This window comes from Ambystoma mexicanum, chromosome 8 (assembly GCF_040938575.1).
Source record: "Ambystoma mexicanum isolate Mex_15411 chromosome 8, UKY_AmexF1_1, whole genome shotgun sequence".
NCBI classification, from domain to species: Eukaryota; Metazoa; Chordata; class Amphibia; order Caudata; family Ambystomatidae; genus Ambystoma; species Ambystoma mexicanum.
The window spans coordinates 1,282,773,830-1,282,792,562 of record NC_090929.1 but is presented as its reverse complement, the minus strand read 5'-3'; positions in this window follow the sequence as shown (position 1 = coordinate 1,282,792,562).

The following is an 18,733-nucleotide window of genomic DNA, read 5'->3' as shown; positions in this document are numbered from 1 at the left end:
CTGCTTGTCTATGGGCAAGACAAAGCATGCCAAGATCAGCCCAAAACCATGGCTCAGAAGAGCGGCCACATGGCCAAGAGGCTTTAAGTGGAGCTAAGGAGTAAGCTGTGACTGGCATAACAGTTGAAATGGATAGAAAATCACAGGAGTCATTTGCGAGCAACAGATGTAAAATGCCAGAGGAAATATCAGAGTGGCTGGTCACACCCCAATGTCGGGAAGGAGGACAGGGCAAAACAGTTGGCAGCGCAATAGATGAGGCATTCACTTTGAATGGGATAACCGTGTGATAAGACCAGCTTACCGGGTGAGTTGGAAAGATCATGACCAGCAAAGAGGGGGCAAAAATCAAATCCAGTGTGTTATGACGCAGAGATCACCCACAAAGCAAGAGAGCTTCCATGTTACAATCATGCTCTAGTGGGACTAAGCAACAATTAAAACGCTCATGATGTATTAACGCAATACCACCCCCTAGACAAGGGGGCACCCTGTGCAGTCTGAGTATACGATACTCCTGGGGCAGGGTGTATACTAGAGTAGGAGCAGATGTGCCTTTAAGCCAGATTTCTGTGACAAATGCCAAATCTTGCAAGTGATCTTTATAGCCGCGTGTATAAGCCATATATTTTCTGTGCAATAATTATATTGTTATGTGGATCATACAGCACAGAATTTTATTTATGGGTGTTATTTTATCTGCTTAAGTGTTTTATTATTTTATTAGAAGTTTTGAAGGCTGGCTTAATTTGATTTTGGCTTTGCTAAAAACTGTATGTTGCTATGAAAGATGCTGGGTGGGTACAAATTCGATTTCTGTGAGTTTCATTGTTTGTTATTGGTTTTTGTTACTTTTCTATTTGTGTAGGTTTCCGTGATAGGTTGTAGTGAAAATGTGATGTCTATATTAGTAGTTTTATGTGTATCTAGTCCTCTTTTTTTGGTATTCATTTTAGAAACTATAAAAGCATCGATTTTCTGCAAAGTCCTCCTTTTTATTGCAGAAATCTCACTGTGCACATGGCAGGGGTGGGGCTGAAGTGAAAGTAAGTGTTAATTTTATTTATTTATTTATTTATTTATTTATTTATTTATTTACTTATTTATTTATGTATTTATTTCATTGGTCATTTGTAAGACGCTTACATCTAAAAATAGCATTTCAATGCACCACAAGGCAAGAAGAGAAGGGAAAAAGGGGGCAATCATGACAATGAGGAATAAAACAATAAATGAACAGGACACAACGGTCCTACTAGGTCTTGTGTCATTTTGAGCATGCAAGTGCAGAGAGGAGGGGGTGAGGAGAGGGGTTAAGTGTGGGGGGGGACCCCAAATGGGGGAGGTGCCATAGAGACCTTTGTGGAGAACAACAGGTAAGTGCAAGGCCGAGACAGCCCAGAGATGGGATGCCAGCCATCAAATCAAATAAATGGCAGCCTATGGCAGCACCACAGGCAGGTGAGGGCCCAAAGGCAAGTGCAAGGGGGAAGGATGCTTAAGGTAATTGGGCAGAGGACTAGGACCCAGTAGGACTCATAAGGTACTTGGCCGCCAATCTCAGCGACTGAGGGGAGTTAACAAGGAAGGGAGTGAGTGAAGGAGGAAGAGAAGAGGAGAGTCCTGAGGAGCCTGCAGAACCTGAGGAGATCAGGCTCAAGACAGAGAGGGGAGGGAGGCTGTTCCAAAGGAGGGAGCCAGCCAAGGAAAGAGATCTGCCACCAGCTCTCTGTTTGGTGAAGCGTTTGACCGGCAGAGAGTTGGAGCCGGAGGATCGTAGGGATCTAGAAGGAGAGCAAATTGCAGACAGCATGGACCCAGGCCACAGACAGCCTTGTAGCTGATGCAGAGGGATTTGAACTTGATCCGTGCAGCAGCCGCAGGCCAATGGAGAGACATTAGGGCTGGTGAGATATGGTCTCTGGGCTTGTGGCCATGGATAATTCAAACAGCCCTATTCTGGATTAGTTGGAGATGGCAGACAGAAGAGGAAGGAAGATTGAGCTTCTGGGGAAAAGTGAGAAAAGGGAGAATACCTCTAAGGAGGTGAAGTTGAAAGTAGGCCTTCCTGGCAAGGTCCAGGATATGAGGAGCGAAGGAAAGAGATGAGTTAAACAAGACACCAATATTTGGGGCTTCAGAGCAATGAGAGGGAGGAGAACCCATAGAGGGTGCCAGGGAGCAGGGGGGGGAATTGGGAGCAGGAGTCCCGATAGGAAGGATCTTTGTTTTGCTGGTATTGAGGCAGAGATCGTTAGAGGTGCACCAAGACTGGAGGGTGGGTAGGCAGTCGGGGATAATAGTGGTGGTGGGCAAAATATGTTTACATATTTGAAAGTTTATTTGCAGTGTTGTGTGTGTTAGTTATATTTAGGACTGCTATCAGATGGTGTTCATTATTATTTTTTTCATCTGCTCTGATTGTGTGGCAAGTATTTTCTTTTTTACTTTCACTAACATGGACCTACAAAATTAGATTTGTCAATTAATGGAATGTATATGCAGGCATTTAGTTTTTGTATTTGTGTTAGTGAGGTTGAAGGTTTATTTGATTCTATTTGTTGTAATTTTAATGCATGTTTAGATTTACAGTATTCTTAGATGTTTTGAATTTTCTGTGAGGTAGTACAATTGATGGTGTTTTGAAAGTTCATTTTAGTCTTTTTTACAAAAAAAAGAATTCTCGTAGCTGCATCATTCCATCATCCCAGTGGACTTGCACCAGGTGTTGTACAGTTAACTTCTGTGAAAGGCCTACCCATATTCAAAACATAGTGGTACTGCTGGAGATGGGAGCAGCACATCTGTAGACAGTATATGATAAGCCTCCTTTCTGGACCTGGTTGGGTTTCTATTGTTTCTATGGTGGGCAGATGCTGGTAGGATGTCAAGTACCTCATGTGCTCTCTGGATACAAAAGAAGTTGGTCAGTTCACTCCAGTGAAAGGTCAACCTGTATTCAAAATGTAGGAGTGGATGAAGAAAAACTGAAGAAATAACTTTTCAATGGAAAAGAGGATTAGGTAAAAAGTAGATGTATAAAAAGTAGATGTACCCACTGCACACGTCCTCCTCAACCTCAAAATCCACCTCAATGGAATCCTCCTCCTTGACCGCTCTGCAGCCTTTGATCTTGTTGATCACAAAATTCTCTGCCAATACCTCTCCACCAAATTCAATTTCTCCATAGAAGCCATCAGTCGAATAAAAGCCTTCCTCAGCGAGCGATCATCAAGGGTCTTCGTAAGCTCAGAAGCTGCCGACCCCATACCTGTACCATCAGGTGTCCTTCAGGGTTCTTGCATTTCACCTACCCTGTAGAATATGTACACTAAACCCCTGTTTGACCACATAGATAACCTTGGGATCCTGTATACTAATTTCACTGATGACACACATATTTTGCTATAAATGACTGGTTACCACGCCACTGACTCCGCTAACATCAATGAAGTCTACAGCATCATTCAGGTCTGGACGGTGGATCACCATCTCAGCCTGAATGACGACAAAACCGAGCTCCTAATAGTAGCCTCCCCCGTACCATCTCAAACGCCTAGACCCCACCTACGCATCCTTCTGCATTGACGGTAACACTACCAGTGTCTCAAACCATGTGAAAACACTGGGTATTCACTTAGATGCAGAATTATCTATGCACAAACACGTCAAAGCCCTAGCCTCCTCTGCGGCTTGCACCACTAGTCTCATCAACCTCAGCAGAAAATTCCTATCCACTGACAACTGCCTCACCCTCGCCAGAGCCATTATAGGCAGCAAACTAGACTACTGCAACGCCATCCTTGCAGGCACCTCCTCAAAAAATCAGACAAAACTACAGCTGATCCAAAACAATGCCCTCCGAGCTGTCTGGGGGCTCAAACGCTCGGACCACATTTCCTAACACACAAATGCATCCACAATACTGAACCCTCATTCCTCACCCAATGCGTTTCCAAAAGAACTAAACTCCCCTGCTTTTGCTCCGCATCCACCTTGTCACTAGCCATCACAAGATTCTCTAAAAAAAGAGCTGGGGGCACCTGTTTCACCATCATTGTCCCCACCCAATGGGATGCCCTCCCTCCCCACATCTAAATGCAGGATTCCCACCTCATCTTCAGAAAACTGCTAAAAACCTGACTGTTTGACAAATATGACAAAACCTGTTTTGAGGCACCCCATATTCCCTGTCTGTCTCTCTATAACATTTACTGTATTGTCTATGTACCATATTCTTCCCATGTTCCTAAGTTACCAGTGTTGTGATACTTACAGGTTTGGGTGCTGTCAACAAATGAAATAAATAAATTGCGGCATGGGCAACGCATTACTCTCATAACTGAAACATTGGGAGCAGTAAAATTGGAACAGGTGCATTTGACAATGCTTCAGAGGTTGAGGGTTCACTGTCGGCAGTGTCCAACTGAAACTCGATGTTTAAAAGCTTTGAAATTTAACATTTGAAGGCCCACATCTTAGTGTCTTTTTGCACAATATGCATAGTATTTTCTACATTTTTTATTTCAACCGTGTTCTTTTACCTTGAAATATTTCCAATGATCTGCAGTGGACTCCTCAGAGTTTTGTTTTCTGTGGGGTAAAAAATAGAATGCTAAAAAAAATGAAAAAAGATTTTTTGAAAGTACTAGAGTTTGTACTTGTGTGATTGTTTTCTATCCCTTGTTCTCCAAGTTCACTTACCCTTCCCCATCCTCTGTACTTTAAACACCCAGTATAATATCCCCTGTTTATTCTCACTCAGTTTATATATTGCTGTTCATTTTTTGTAGTGACTGTTTTAATACTTTTTTTTATATTATTGTATGGGTTTTTTTAATCCAAGTTTGATTTTTTTCTCCCAATGGCCCGATGATTAGTATGTGCAAAGAGAACAACAGTGTTGTATGCACAAATGGTGTATCTTATATAATGCATGTGATGCACTGCATACAAGATATGAGGGTTATAAAAACATTTGTATTAAATTGTGTTTCTTAAAGTGTGTGTGTTCTTTAATTATGTTTAATTTGTTTACAAATAGAAGGATGTTTTTTGTTTAAACATAGATGAATAACCGCGGCTACAGTTTCGGCCAATGGGGCAATGAATTTCTGATGCGCAGTTAAACGCAGCAACGACTGGGAAGGGTCGTAGCCACGGATTCGTTGAACCATGTCCGCAGCTACAGGACTCAATGTGCAAAAAAGTATGCTGTTTGTACATGAAAGAGTCCTTTTTAAAAATAATCTATGTATAAAAGCCTATGTGACGTACCCCCACAGTATATTATTGTAGCTTTGGCTAGAAAAATAGACAATGAACTCTAGCTGCAGCTATGAATGATGATTTATTTTAGAAAATGTTTTTCAATATGATTTTTTATTGTATTTGTGTATTACTATCTGATTAGTAGTCCTTAAAAGCACTATTTTGGGGTACTCTGAGTGTAGTATTGTACCACATTTGCCATATTCTTTTTATTTGTACCTTACAAAAGTTCTTTTAGCTGCCATTGTATCACTACTGTCACTTTTGTTTTTCATATTCCATAGACATTAACAAAAAAAAAACAATCTCCTATAACTGTGGCTACATAAAAAAGGGGCATCATTGGTGTATTGAGGATTGTGCTTAGGAAGAACAATGACTGGGGTGTATTCACCTGCAGCTATCCCAAACTCGTAGGACACCATGGGTGGTTACCTTCGGGTATAGGTGCACTCTGTGCAGCCGCAGATTATAAGCAGCCACCGGCACGTCATGCCTTGTGTAGCCATGGCTCTAAAAATGTATTACAAAAAATATAAATACATATATGTGTAGGTAGTCATCTTGTAAAGTTTTTGTAAGATATATTGAGTGTACGTTTTGTAAAGTTACTTTAACATTGTCAATACGTTTTATACATTGATACATATAAGTGTAGCTACTTTGAAAAGGTAAATAAATATGCAAACAAAGTTTGTTAAAAACAAGTTTATTTGGGGGGGGAATGTGGTTGTGGGTTTACTTTTTCTTTTAATTTGAACACATGAGACATCCTCTTCCTTAGCCCAATTATCTGCATTATTACAGTCCATGATTGTCTTAAATGTTCAATGTCCTTTTTCATTCACTGTACTTCTTATTTAACATTAATTAATATTTTTTTTTATTTCTTTTAATGTATCCATGATTAGTTTAGTGGGTAGTTCTTTCGGTGCTTCTTGCTTAATTTGTCTTGATACTTGAATGACTTCTTCATCTGTTTGAAAATATTTGAAATATTTGTAAACAATTGAAGATATAATACACTTAAAAATTATTTGTTTTGGTTGTATAGATATGTAATAGTAGTTAGATAAACTATATTGGTTTGTTGACTGATATTTGTTCCTTAAAATATTACTCTTTGTCTCAATTTACATAAATATAAAGAATGGACTTACAAAACCTGAATGTGGCATATTTTCCTCTCGTTCCTTTTCTTGAGCATATTCATTTTTTATTTCTTCCTCTGTAGGATAATTGTCCTCCAGCCATTGCATGTAGTTTTCCATGTTACTGTGGTTGTCACAAATACTGCTTGTAACCACAGATAGTAGAATAAGTAATGGAATGGAGGAGGAGTACATGAGGAGAGAAGGTACAATTCCTTGTATTTACTTTTTGATTGGTTTTTCATTGTTTGTGTGGTGGGTAGCTGCCAATAGGATGTCAAGTACCTAGATGATGTTCAACCGTTGTGCCTATCAGAGAATATACTTTTTTTTAGTGATGTTTATATATGCCAATAAAACTGTAGATGATATTGTATCCTTATATTAAGAGTTGTTCTACATAGTACATTTGTTTTAATTGAGAGTGAGGTGTAGATATAGGAGATTGTGCTATTTATGGGGTATATGTATTGTTTCATTGTATAATTGAAACATGGAGCCAATTTCAGATTCAGAAGGAGAGAAATCTCATTGTTCAGAAGAGTGTGGAGAATTTGAGAATTTTGAGAATGGGGTTCATTGTGATGTTGAGGACTGTAAGAAAGGCATCTAGAATAGACAGGCACAAGTGATCACAGTTCAAGGGTGTTTATTCAAATGTTTATGCAGGTTGAAAAAAATGCCTAATCTAAACCTAAATCTAAGATGGGAGCAAGCTACGACCATCAAATGAAAAATAAGGCGGTCCTAGTGACGTCTTGTCAAAATAAAACAGCCTACACTAAAAAAAGAACCAATGCCAATCCTTAGATCTAAATACAAATAGAGTGTGGGATGAGATTCACAAGAAAGAAAGAAGTGTTCACAAAAGTCAGGATGGGGAAGCCGGGGATCTCCCTTCCCCATGTTTTGCAGACGGGACAAGGGGGGACTCCCGAGCACAGCACATGCTCAAGCTTTCTCAGCACAAGACAGCAGTTCCAGCTTCAGATATCAGGACGTTTGATGGTTAAGTGTCTTTTCTACATAAGTCTCTTGCCTCCTAGGACCTGATGTGCCCTGAAATTAACAAACAAAAGTTCCTTTCAAATGTACGTTTCACAAATCAATGTCTCTTTTCTCACTCACAACTCGTAATGTCTATTTAAACAGTTCACCGTGGACATCTCTCTGCTGGGTTCATTTTTGTCAACACACTGTTTCTTGGGACTTTAGACTTTGCCCCTCTTTATAGGCATCCCTCCGTTGGGTTCCCTCTTGCCACTTCACAATTCCTTTTGCATTCTCTTGCTGCGGAATTCATTTCCCTTGTGTTTCTCAATGGTTTGTTAGTCAAAGACTTTTGACTGTACAGGGATTTTGCTAGACCCCTGCATGACCACTTTGACCTTTCTTGGCAGCTCTCCTACGGCCTTCTGGTATCAGTAGTTTCAATCAACACGAGATCAACCAGAGTCTCTCGAGTAAGCACCCATGTGGTGCCAGACCCCTCTGCAACTGGTCTTCCTTAAAGAATTTACAGGTTAATATCGTTCTGTTTTTCTTACAAGAGTGTTGGCTGTCAAAGGTTTCTATAATTTATGGGTTTTCTGTACTTCTCAACCCAGCCATTAGAGCTGATAAGGGCGCTGCCCGGTGGCAGGGTTGCTGATAGGTGCGTCAAAAAAGATTTGGACCAAGGTAGTACATTTTGCTAACCCTAATCCCTATGTTCAGGGCCTTAGGCTGTGTTGGAGCAAAGAAATGTTTTCTGATTAGACCGGTCACTCTCCTGATTAATATTTATTGGGATAACATAAGAATCTCACAACAAGATCTGCTGGGCTCAGTCGAAGATATTGTAGAGGAGCAGTTACTTGCCTCTGCAGGAAATCCCGCCCCCCTAAAATATATATGTTGCAATCCTAAAATCGTGTCATGCTTAAAACCTACAATTCTGCAGCGTATATTCGAAAGAAGGTACCCTTTGAGAAAACCCTTTCATGTGCATCCCCGAAGAGTTGACCATCTGAGAGAGGAACTTCTCAAAGGAATATGAAAATGAGAGAAAGAGGAGTTGGTGACGTCACAAAAGATGAACGTGATGCAGTGAGAATACTGGCTGAAGAAAACATATGGACATTATAGAAACTGAAGACGAAGATGAGAATTGAGTAAACTTTCATATGCAAAGAGAAGATTGCACGTGTGAATTGCGAGCACTGCAGAAAATCCAAGCCGTTCAATAAATGTACAGATGTTGCAACGCAAGTAGATTAAGTATTCCTAGCAGCTGGCTATAAGCAGTGAATAGACTGCAGGCAAAGCCGCCATCATATAGAAGCTAGACAACGGTGTAGTAAGCTCAGATCCATGGAGAGAAGAGCCGAAAGCTGTGTCGAAGCATGAATTAGCTGAGACCATGAAAAAGTCTGGAAGGGCAGTCTGGCCTGGTGTCAAAGCTGAAGCAGCCAAGGCCGGTTGTCTATTCTCAAAGGCGGTGAACGTGAGATGCTGTATCGTCCCTTGTTAAGGTGCAAAGAAAGAACAATACACATGCCAAGTTTTATTCATTTAAGACATTTAAATGCTGCAAAGTGGACCAAATCGTGGTCTCCTGTCATGTGAGCCAAGGATGGAAATAGAGTTGAGCTTGAAGTTCCAGAATAATGATAGTGTGTGTTCGGACTCCTTTATATCCCCAGAGACAAGGATGCTTTGCAAGGCCAAGTTCAAAGGCAATCTGCATGGCAGAATGCATGGGTGATGAGAGATGATGGGCTAATTGAGTGGGGAGGTATAGTCAAGTGCATCTCCTCGCACCTGGGTTTGATCTTACATTCTGCTAATTGAGCTGAATGCTCCAGAAGGGAGCCTTATAGTTTGGGAGACAATGATATACTGTGTACTTAAGAGTTTTGAAGATGACTTGCTTTAGAGGTGGGCATAAGTTGTCCATCTGACAGTAGATATCCAATCACAACCCAGCCCCTTTTATAAAGTATACTTAGATGTTCCCCTTGGACAAATCACAACCCCCCATAGGTTTTTCTTATTTGCCACATAGTATGACGTCACCTATGATGAACATTTAGTATATAAATGTGATTCTTATGAGATTTGCTGAGTGACTCAAGCAAACATCCGTTGATGTCCATTGTAACTCCATGTTTTAGATAATTGTTAATAAAACAGCAAACTTTGCCATCTTCCTGAGTTGGTTCAATTATTTGGTAACAGAGTTATCCTGAAACCCATCCATTGCATGCATGCTACCCAAAGGGCCCTACACTCACGTGGTAGCAGTGTCGGATGGTTCAAGATCCAAACTAGTTTGTCTCCAGAGTTTAGGATGATCGGGCATCCTCCGCCATTAAGCCAGAAGATCGCTGGGATTCCTGTGGAGAGTGGCGGATAGAAAACTTGCAAGAAGAACATAGATGGTGGGCAGGTCCCCCTTTGATGAAACCCCTTCCCAGTTTCCATGGAGTAAGGAAAATAGGGGCTGCACTTTGTTGACAGCGTAGAAAAAGAACATTGCTGTGTGGAAACGGGAAAGACTACACTTCCCATGATTCTAGTGACAGTTGGAGCAGGTGTGCCATCTCAGGTTTAACGCTACTTAAGTTCCACACCGGCCCGTGCTGCTCGTTGGTGATTTTGGGCACGGCAGGCACGGGCCGAGGAGAGCAGGAGCACGGACACAGGAGGACTGAAGGATCTGGGCTGGGCGGTGAAACGAAGCATTCTAAATGCTTTGTTCCTTTTCATGGAGCAGAGCAGGCTATGATGGTGGCCCGTCCAATGCAGGATCATCTCTTGCCTGGGGAGGTGCCAGCGAGCCCCCCAAGCCTCAGTTAAGTGATCAGGGAGTGTGTGTGTATGCTTGATTCCTGCTGGCATATTTTTCGCACACCAGTCACAGTGCGCTACGCTCATTCATGGTGTGCGCTGTGAAGACTTATGTGGACACGCTTGATACTTTCTGGCATTTTTGCACACCAGTCACTGTGCGCTACGCTCATTCATGTTGTGCGCTGTGAAGACTTATGTGGGGCATGCTTGATACTGGCTGGTATTTTCATGCACCTTTCACAGTGTGCTAAACTTTCATGTATTCGCTGAAAAACTAAAGTGCGGGGAATCTAGTGAACTTGCTAAGAACCTTCCGTATTAAGTGGAAATCATATTTGTTTACATCATTTCAAAGGCAGGGAAGGAAACGCTATATTGTGTGTGCTGCTTGCTCTTGTCATGTTGATGTTGTCCATCAAGTCATTATGTTAAACATGAGAAGAGCATTAAGGTGGTAACTTCAAGAGGCTTGAGAGCACCATATTGGAAGTGTGCATGGGAATTATCACAAATTAAGTCGTCTTTTATGTTTGTTTGCAGAGGCAGTTATTCATGGCCATCTATAAATCTATTTGCTTATGTCTGTTGCTATGATAGGAGAGAGGTAGGGTTAGTCAGGAACTATTAAGGTAACTACATCCTAATCAAGAAGGGTGTAGATCAGAGTTGGAGGTGCAAGGAGGTTCTGTCGCATGCAGTGTAAACAACCTTGTGTATGTTTCTTTCCCTATGTTCCCCCATTCTCATCCAGTTGCAAGGAAACCATAAACATTTTCACGGTTTCCCTAAACACCCACTCACATCCACAACCTCTCGCTAACCCTCTTCCCCCCTTCGGCTGCCTATAGGTACCTGTTATATTCAAGTCATGGGCTCGGGCCAACCAAGGTGGGAGGGGTCAACTACATTTGGCTTCCGTGGCTAGGAAGGAGTTGTGTGATACTCCAGGGACGCTCTGTGGATGGAAAGCAAGGTGGTCGGATTGAAGGAGGAGGCAATACCGAAGGCCCCAACTGATTAACGAACAAATTGGGAGTAGAATAAGGGGAATGTCAAACTAAGGGGTTGGGGTTGTGATAATTTTTGAAGTAACAGGAAATATTGTGTAAAGAGAAGAATAGCACCCAGAGAGAATCCTTGCTCAAGGGAGCTCAGAAGGAGACTTCTCAAACTCCAGCGAGAGTAGAGCAGAAAAATATAAAGTGTGAACAGCATCACATAAGGTGACGTCTCAAACCCTGAACTGGATATTTAAGTAAAGGCGAGAGAGAAAAAGGTGATCACAGTAATTATTAATTATGTGTAGAGTCAACTAGTCCGTATATTATGTATTGAGTAAAAATATCAAAGAGCAATAGAAATTGTGACGTAATTGAGAGAAAAATTTGAAGAGCTATAGTGATTATCTATCTAGTGGTTGGTACCAATCGAAAGATAGACTGCTAATTGTGAAATTAGAGGTTTGCGAGGATGATTGATGGTGCACGCTCATATTTTTTGTTTTAAAAGTGTTGAAAAAGTGGTGATTTAAGCAAAAGTATAAAGGTTATTCCATAAATCTCGTAACTGTTGGCAGTCAATTGAGACTTGTCATGATGGGAGATACTCCTCTGATGCACTTATGTAAGACATTGACAAAGCACATGCCCAAGCTCAAACAGTATAGTGTGGAATGGGTGAAAGGCATGGTAGATAAAATCTTCATGCCGTGGCCACAAGGGGATCATTGTCAAAAGCGGTATTGCAACACATGACCACATACTTGCACGCTGTGAACAAAGGGAAGAAATTAGAGAAAAGATTAGTGATCCTAGAACTCTGGAAAATGTACCAGAAAGAGAGGGAAGATCTGCCACCTGAGGAGTGGATGCTTAGCCAGTGTAAGGAGGAAGGTGTTGACCCCTCACCTCCCCTTACCTCGCCTGAAGAGAAAGGCAGAAGAAATAGGGTTGCATCCTTTAAAGAAATTGAAAGCGGCGATGGGGGATAGTAATCCGATATACAAACCTCCCGTTATAGCAGTGATGATAGTCCAGAGGTGAATTAAAAAAGTGAGTGGTCCAATGTGTCGACAGAAATAGAAGAAGAGATTAAGAGATGGATAAGGTTGACAAGGTGGTGCTCTTGCAGAACAAATGGATGGGTGGACAAATATTACTCAGGTTAGATGGGAAAAGCATAGAGTAAATTAGGCAAAGAGGAGATAAGGACGAACATAATAGAAAAGACAGGGACCGAGAGAAGAGATTGAAGGAAGACAAGCATAAAAGAAAGAGCAGGGAATCACGAGAAGAGATGTATCAGGAGGAGCAAGAGAAAAAAGAGGAACAGGCAGAAGAACAAAGAAAATATGACAACAGGCAGAGAGCGATAGAAGACAGGGATAAAAGAGAAAGGAAGAGAGTAGAGGAGGAAGCACATAAATTAAGGGACAAAAGGATACAGAGACAAAGGGAAGAAGAGGAAAGAAGGGAAGGAGTGAGGAGAGAAGAATGAAGGCAAGAGGAAGAAAAAATTAGAAGGGAGGTGGGAAAGTGAAGATAACTAGATGAAGAAATAGCAAACGAGAAGACAGCAGAGTCTTCTTGCCAGTCTCATTTGTAAAGAAGCAAAAGGGCCAGGCCCAGAAATACGATGGGACAGAACAGAGGAGTTCCTTCTGATAAAGTAAGTAATGTTAGGGGCATCTAGAATAGTATTGGAAGAAGAAAACTTTGATGCAGTGTGCATCGGGGAAAGGATTGATAAGGTTTATCAAGAATTAAAGGAAGGTAGCAGGTATTGAAGTCGAGGAAAGAGGGATCCATCCCTAGCATTTCAATCACAAAGCAAAGACGAAAATCTGGTTAGTCATGAAAATAAATCATTATCCTTAAGCAGTCTGAGCCTAGACAAGGGTGAAGGGGATGATAGTCACACTAGTTGGGGACAAGACATATCAGACTAGGAAAGAGAATCCTTCCTTGGGGAAGAAAGAGGGAGTGTTTGCGGCCTGAAGGAAGCCTGTAGATAGACAAAGAAGTAAGATGATCTGATCTGGAACAACCTAAGGATAGGATGCCAGATCCTATAGCATATCCAGAGCATCCCTGAAGACGATAGTATAGTGAGAAGGGAGAATCACTGCCATATGTGAGCAGGCTAAGGTCACTAACGACAAGGAGACAGACAGGGACGATCATCCCTGCCATGGATAGACTAACTATGGCAGCCGACTGCGGGTTGGGGTTTACGCACTTTCCCTTATTGGAAAAAGGGGGAGCAAGACCACAGTATCACAGTATATTCCATGGCTGCAGATGGACAAGGATAATTTAAGGTGTAAGCTCCCAGGTTTGACTTCGGGCACTGGGAAATGGATATGTTATGTTATCTTATGTTATGTTATGTTAAAGGTACTTATATAGCACACTGTCACCAAAAGAATTGGTCCCCAGGCGCTCTGGCGGATCTGTAAACAGGAGGAGGGTGGGTAGGGTTAGTCGGGAGGAGGGAAGTAGGAGAGTGGGAGAGGTGGTGTGCTTTTGGCAGCTTCAGCTCAGTATACACCGAGTGTTCGGCTTTGGTGCAAGTATGTGATCAGGCGAGGCCTCGTGTGCTGTAGGTGCTGTCTATGTGCTGTTGATGCAGTGTGGTAAAGTGTGTGCGGATTGCCTAGAGATAATTAGTTGTGTGAGTTTTGTGTGGGTTGAGTATGCAGAGAATTGAGGCTTGGGTTAGTGGGGTCTGTATCCTGGTTCAGGCACTTCTGGTTCTGTTTGAGCTGTATCCCTGTGGGTGGGGTTGTTGCTGGTTCCTTATTGGCTGTCTTGCTGTGGTGGTGCTGCGCGTATCCAGCTGTATCATAGTGAGTCTTGTATGGGGTGGAAGGTGTGTCTGAACCATTTCTTCGGGTGCGGAACTGGGTTGGTACTATCTATTCTCTTGTTATTCGATGTGACACCGGTCAGTTGAAGCTTTGAATGGTTCTGGGTCAGAATTCTGTTGATGAGGCATCTTAGTGCGTCCGTCTTGGTCAGCCTGTGTATTCAGTTTCCTCCTATCATGACTATCATTCAGTTAGTTGTTTGGTTACCGTGGGGTGACTTCCTTAGGCTATTGTTTAGTTTCAGTTTATGTGTGTAATGGCGCATTGTGTTTCCCACTGTATCTTCATGTGCATTGTGTAAAGTGGGTGCTTATTCTGTTTCTCACACTCTGGATAGGACCTAATAGTACAGGGTTTCCTATTCCCTAGCTGTCTGCTGTAATTAGTTCTGTTGAGGAGTGGCTATATGTAAGTTGGAGAAAATGACAGGAAGAAACATGCTGGCCATAGGGGACATAAAAGTTGTTGGGCAAAGGGCTGATGACATATGGAGGAGAGTAGGGTATTCAGGTATGACAGCACAAAACACAGCACACAACGGAGCGCCATTTAATAATTGCAGATCAGATGTTTGAAGGGTACTCAGGGTACAGTATCCCGATACATCAGATATGGGTGCAATTATAACACGTAAGCTGAAGGAAGATGAAGACCCTATTCCTTTCATTCAGGACATTCAAGAGAAATGGCAACTTGAAACTCACGAGCCATGGGAATAAAAACAGAGGCTTTATTTTACCACATTTTATGTCAGGGGTTGCCTAAGCCAGTACAGAGAAAGATGAAGAAACTAGTGGGGATGGAAGCAAAACCGTGGGCTGAGATACAGCTGACAATAGTGCATCACTGTCGGTTGTTGCAAGAGAAAAATAAGAAAAAAGATGAGACAAGGAAAATCAAGGAAGCCAAGTTAGTGCAGAGAAAACGGTCAAAATGTGCCTTAGAAGGGGAGGTATTGACATGCAGAGAAGGATTGGGTATGCAGGAAACAGTGGGTACATCACAAGCGAGTAATCAGTGCCCAATTCAACAAGGTGGATACGGGTGTGTGCCACAAGGAAGAGGTATGGGCTATAGAGGAGGAAGAGCTGGATTCCAAAATAATGAAGGTGGGTTTCAGAATACACAGTATGAGATTCAGAGTATCTATCCAGGGAGGGTATAACCAAGGGGGGCTTTTCAGATGGGGGGCGCCAATATGTTGGCTTTGTGGGATGACAGGGCACATTGTGCGCATATGTGGGAGCCAAGGGAATGTACAGAAGGGCCAATTTTCAAGAAAGGGGACAGCTAATCCTCCATCATACAGCACAAAGACCAGGGAAGGGTTTGCCCAAAATCAGACATTGTATCAGACACAAGTGCTGCGAGTACAACAGGCACAGCAACAAGACTGAGTGCAAGTGTATCCACCACAAGGGATGTTGCAACAAGCCCCTGTGCAGACACAGCAGTATGCAACCACAGGACAAGCATTGACACACAGAATAAGAGTTGTCACTGTGGTGGGAGGAAATCCTTTCACGGGGACAGGAATGAGCCTGCACTCACAATAGGACAGCTCACAGGGTGACTTGATGTGTTCAGGACTATCCATGACACCATACCCCAAGAGAAACCAAGGGTCGATGTGACAATAGGAGGTTTTTGTTTTTCTTTTCTAGCAGACACTGGTGCTACTCGTTCAAGTAAGTATACAAGAGGGAAAATATCTAATGTCAGGAATTGCCATGAATGCTCAAGGGTTATCTGGAGCTACCATTCAAGTTCCTTTTATTGATGAATTACCAGTCTCTATAGGAGAGTGTGACGTGTCTGTTGCTTTGTTATATTCATGACAGACACCAGTTAATATTTTGGGAAGAGATTTGATGACAAAACTTAATAAGACGATTTGATTCACTGATCAAGGGATAGTGTGTTCCACTCCAGGATTACACCAATTAACCGTTGGAGAATTTATACTGGCATTCCCAGGGCAAGTGGCTCTGCGAGATGTTTGTTAGGGAGAGTTCTCCAGAATGGCTAATTTCCCTTACCTACTGAGACCCTCAGCAGCTTTGCTGGATTCCTAGGATTTATTTTTTTCACCTGGTGAGAGTGTGAGTCTTTTTTCCCACTCTTACATGTGTTGTGCTGTGTGTGTTTAACATTTTTGTGTTCATAGACGGTGGAGCCTCACCTACTCCATAGGCATCATCTTTTTACTGTGTGTTACACAGCACCTTCAGTGCAGTGACACAGGGTTGTCTTTTTCAGACTTCCCAACTCCGACTCCATTTTCTGAGACTGAATACTGTCTCCCAGAACATGTAAAGTTGCCATTGACTTTATTTGCCTTTTTAAATTCACAGACCCAGTGCAATAGAGTACTGGAAAGGGTTAATAGTTATCCCTTTTTATCTGTCTCTCATGGAACATTATTCTGTTCCCCTTTCTTTAAGATTTGGCTGATGGCATCGGTATCTACCCTATTTTTTCCTGCCACAGTCTATTTAAATATCCTTGGTACTGTTTTAGGCTAAATTAGTAGCCTCGAACTTAAACCCGCTGGACCCCATTTATTTTTATTTGGTTCTGGCTGGGTTTATTCGCCATTTCTTTATGTAAAGGTCTTTCTCGTGTTTTACTCTGCATACCAAACCAGGTTTGGTTCCTTTGTTCGCCTTTTTTTGGCGGGTATCTGCACAGAAGCCCTCCTTTGGCGCCTGAATGTCTGAGGCGGACAGTATGTGAGGGAGGGGTTTGAGACTCCCTGCACATGGTCTCCTTGGAGACCCATGTCACACTCTGTATGAGTGGCTGTGGTGACTGTCCCGCTGGGACAGCCACCCAGCTGTGTGATTGACAGCCATGCTGTGTGAATGGGGGATAACTGCATAAAAAGCAGGTCTCTCGGACTGAGAAGGGAGAATCGCCACTGGATCGAGAGAACCGAAGAGAAGCTGACAGAAGAGGACCTCTACCACGACTGAACCTCCCGGTGAAGCACTGCTGCGGCTCCGAATCTCCAAACCTCGATAACAGGGAAGATCTGCAAGGAATCTTCTCCCCTTGACCTGGTGGGACCAACCAGTTCGCCAAACTGCGACCCAGTCGTCCCTCGTCTCGTCGAGTTTGTTGTGCACAAGAACAGTGAACCGGATAGCCATGAGGACCGGACCCTGCTTGGATTTTAAGGAGCACACCTTTTATTTGTTGCTTTGCTCTGATGCTGGTTTCTTCCCTGGGCATGCAGGACCCTCCAGTCTTCCTACATCGTGTCAGTCTGACAGTTGCTTCAGGAACCGTGAGTGTGCAGGACCTCCCAGGAATGCCTGCCTCAGCTACAGCCTTCTTCTTCATTTAAGGTACTGTTCGAACCCGGATGTTCATTCCTTCCGACCGCGGTGAAAGTGTTGAATCCTTTCGTCAATCCAAAGGCTTGTCCTTCACTATTCTTTAAAGTAACTTTTCATCTCACCAACTTTGTTCTGAACTCTTGGCAAAGACTTAACCGCAAACTACCCTGAACTGTGTGATCATCTGCAAAGACTTTGGTCCATTGACTTTGGCCTAGGCCTTTTGATTTGATTTCCTCACTGTAGTTACTTTTTCTAGATTGCCCTGTTTACTTACTTGTTGGTGCTGCTCAACTTTTTTGTAACCTTGTCCTTCACTCCCTTTAAAATGCTAGAGTGCCATTTTGCTCACACTTCATTTTGAGCCTAACTTGTCCAGAATCTATCGGGTAGGATGTAGTATATTAAGAGTGTGATTTTTCTACTGTTTTACTTTGGTGAATTGTTTTACAATTGATAAGTAACTGTGATGATGATACAACTGTGTAAATAAATGTATATTCTGTTACTCAGAAACCTTGAGTCAGTGTTTGTTTGAACCATAGTAACTGCTGTCCTTTGTGTAACTATTGGTACTGCTCACTTTACTCTTGAGAAATGTTTGGCTTCTCAGCCATCACTACCACTTTACTGTGTAGTATAGGCTTGTACCAAAGGTGAATTTGTACTGTCACTTGTAGTCTTAATTGTGTGTGGTGTTCCCAAAGGGTACTGCATATGATTCTGCCTAACACTGGTGTACAGCAGTGAGGATCAAGTATAGTAATTACACTTAGAGTGCTGCTATTATCTTGGATCAACTAACCACAAGGCTAAACATCACTAAAAAACAATATTAATCATGTCTGATATGGAAAGCAACAGTCAGGAGACCCTCCTTAGTTACACAGTGGATTATCTGAAAAATCTGTGTAGAGATAGCAATCTTTCTGTGAAAGGCAAAAAGTCAGAGTTGATTGAAAGGTTGTTAGAGAACCAAAGTCTGGAAGGTGGTTCTGAAATACCTAACTCCTCAGCAAATGTGGAAAATGATGAGGATGATAATGTGTCTGTTATTGATGTGTTAGATGATGCAGATGTGTCTCACAATGTAGGCCACACTGCTCGTTTACCTGCTCAACAACCTCAACCTTTATCCACTGGGACCCCTACAGGTCCTACACTCAGTCCTGAATTCATTGCTCTAGAAACGATGAGGCTTGAATTGGAATGTAAATGTTTAAATGTTCAAACTGAACAAAAGCATCAAGAACTTAAGCTCAGAGAAA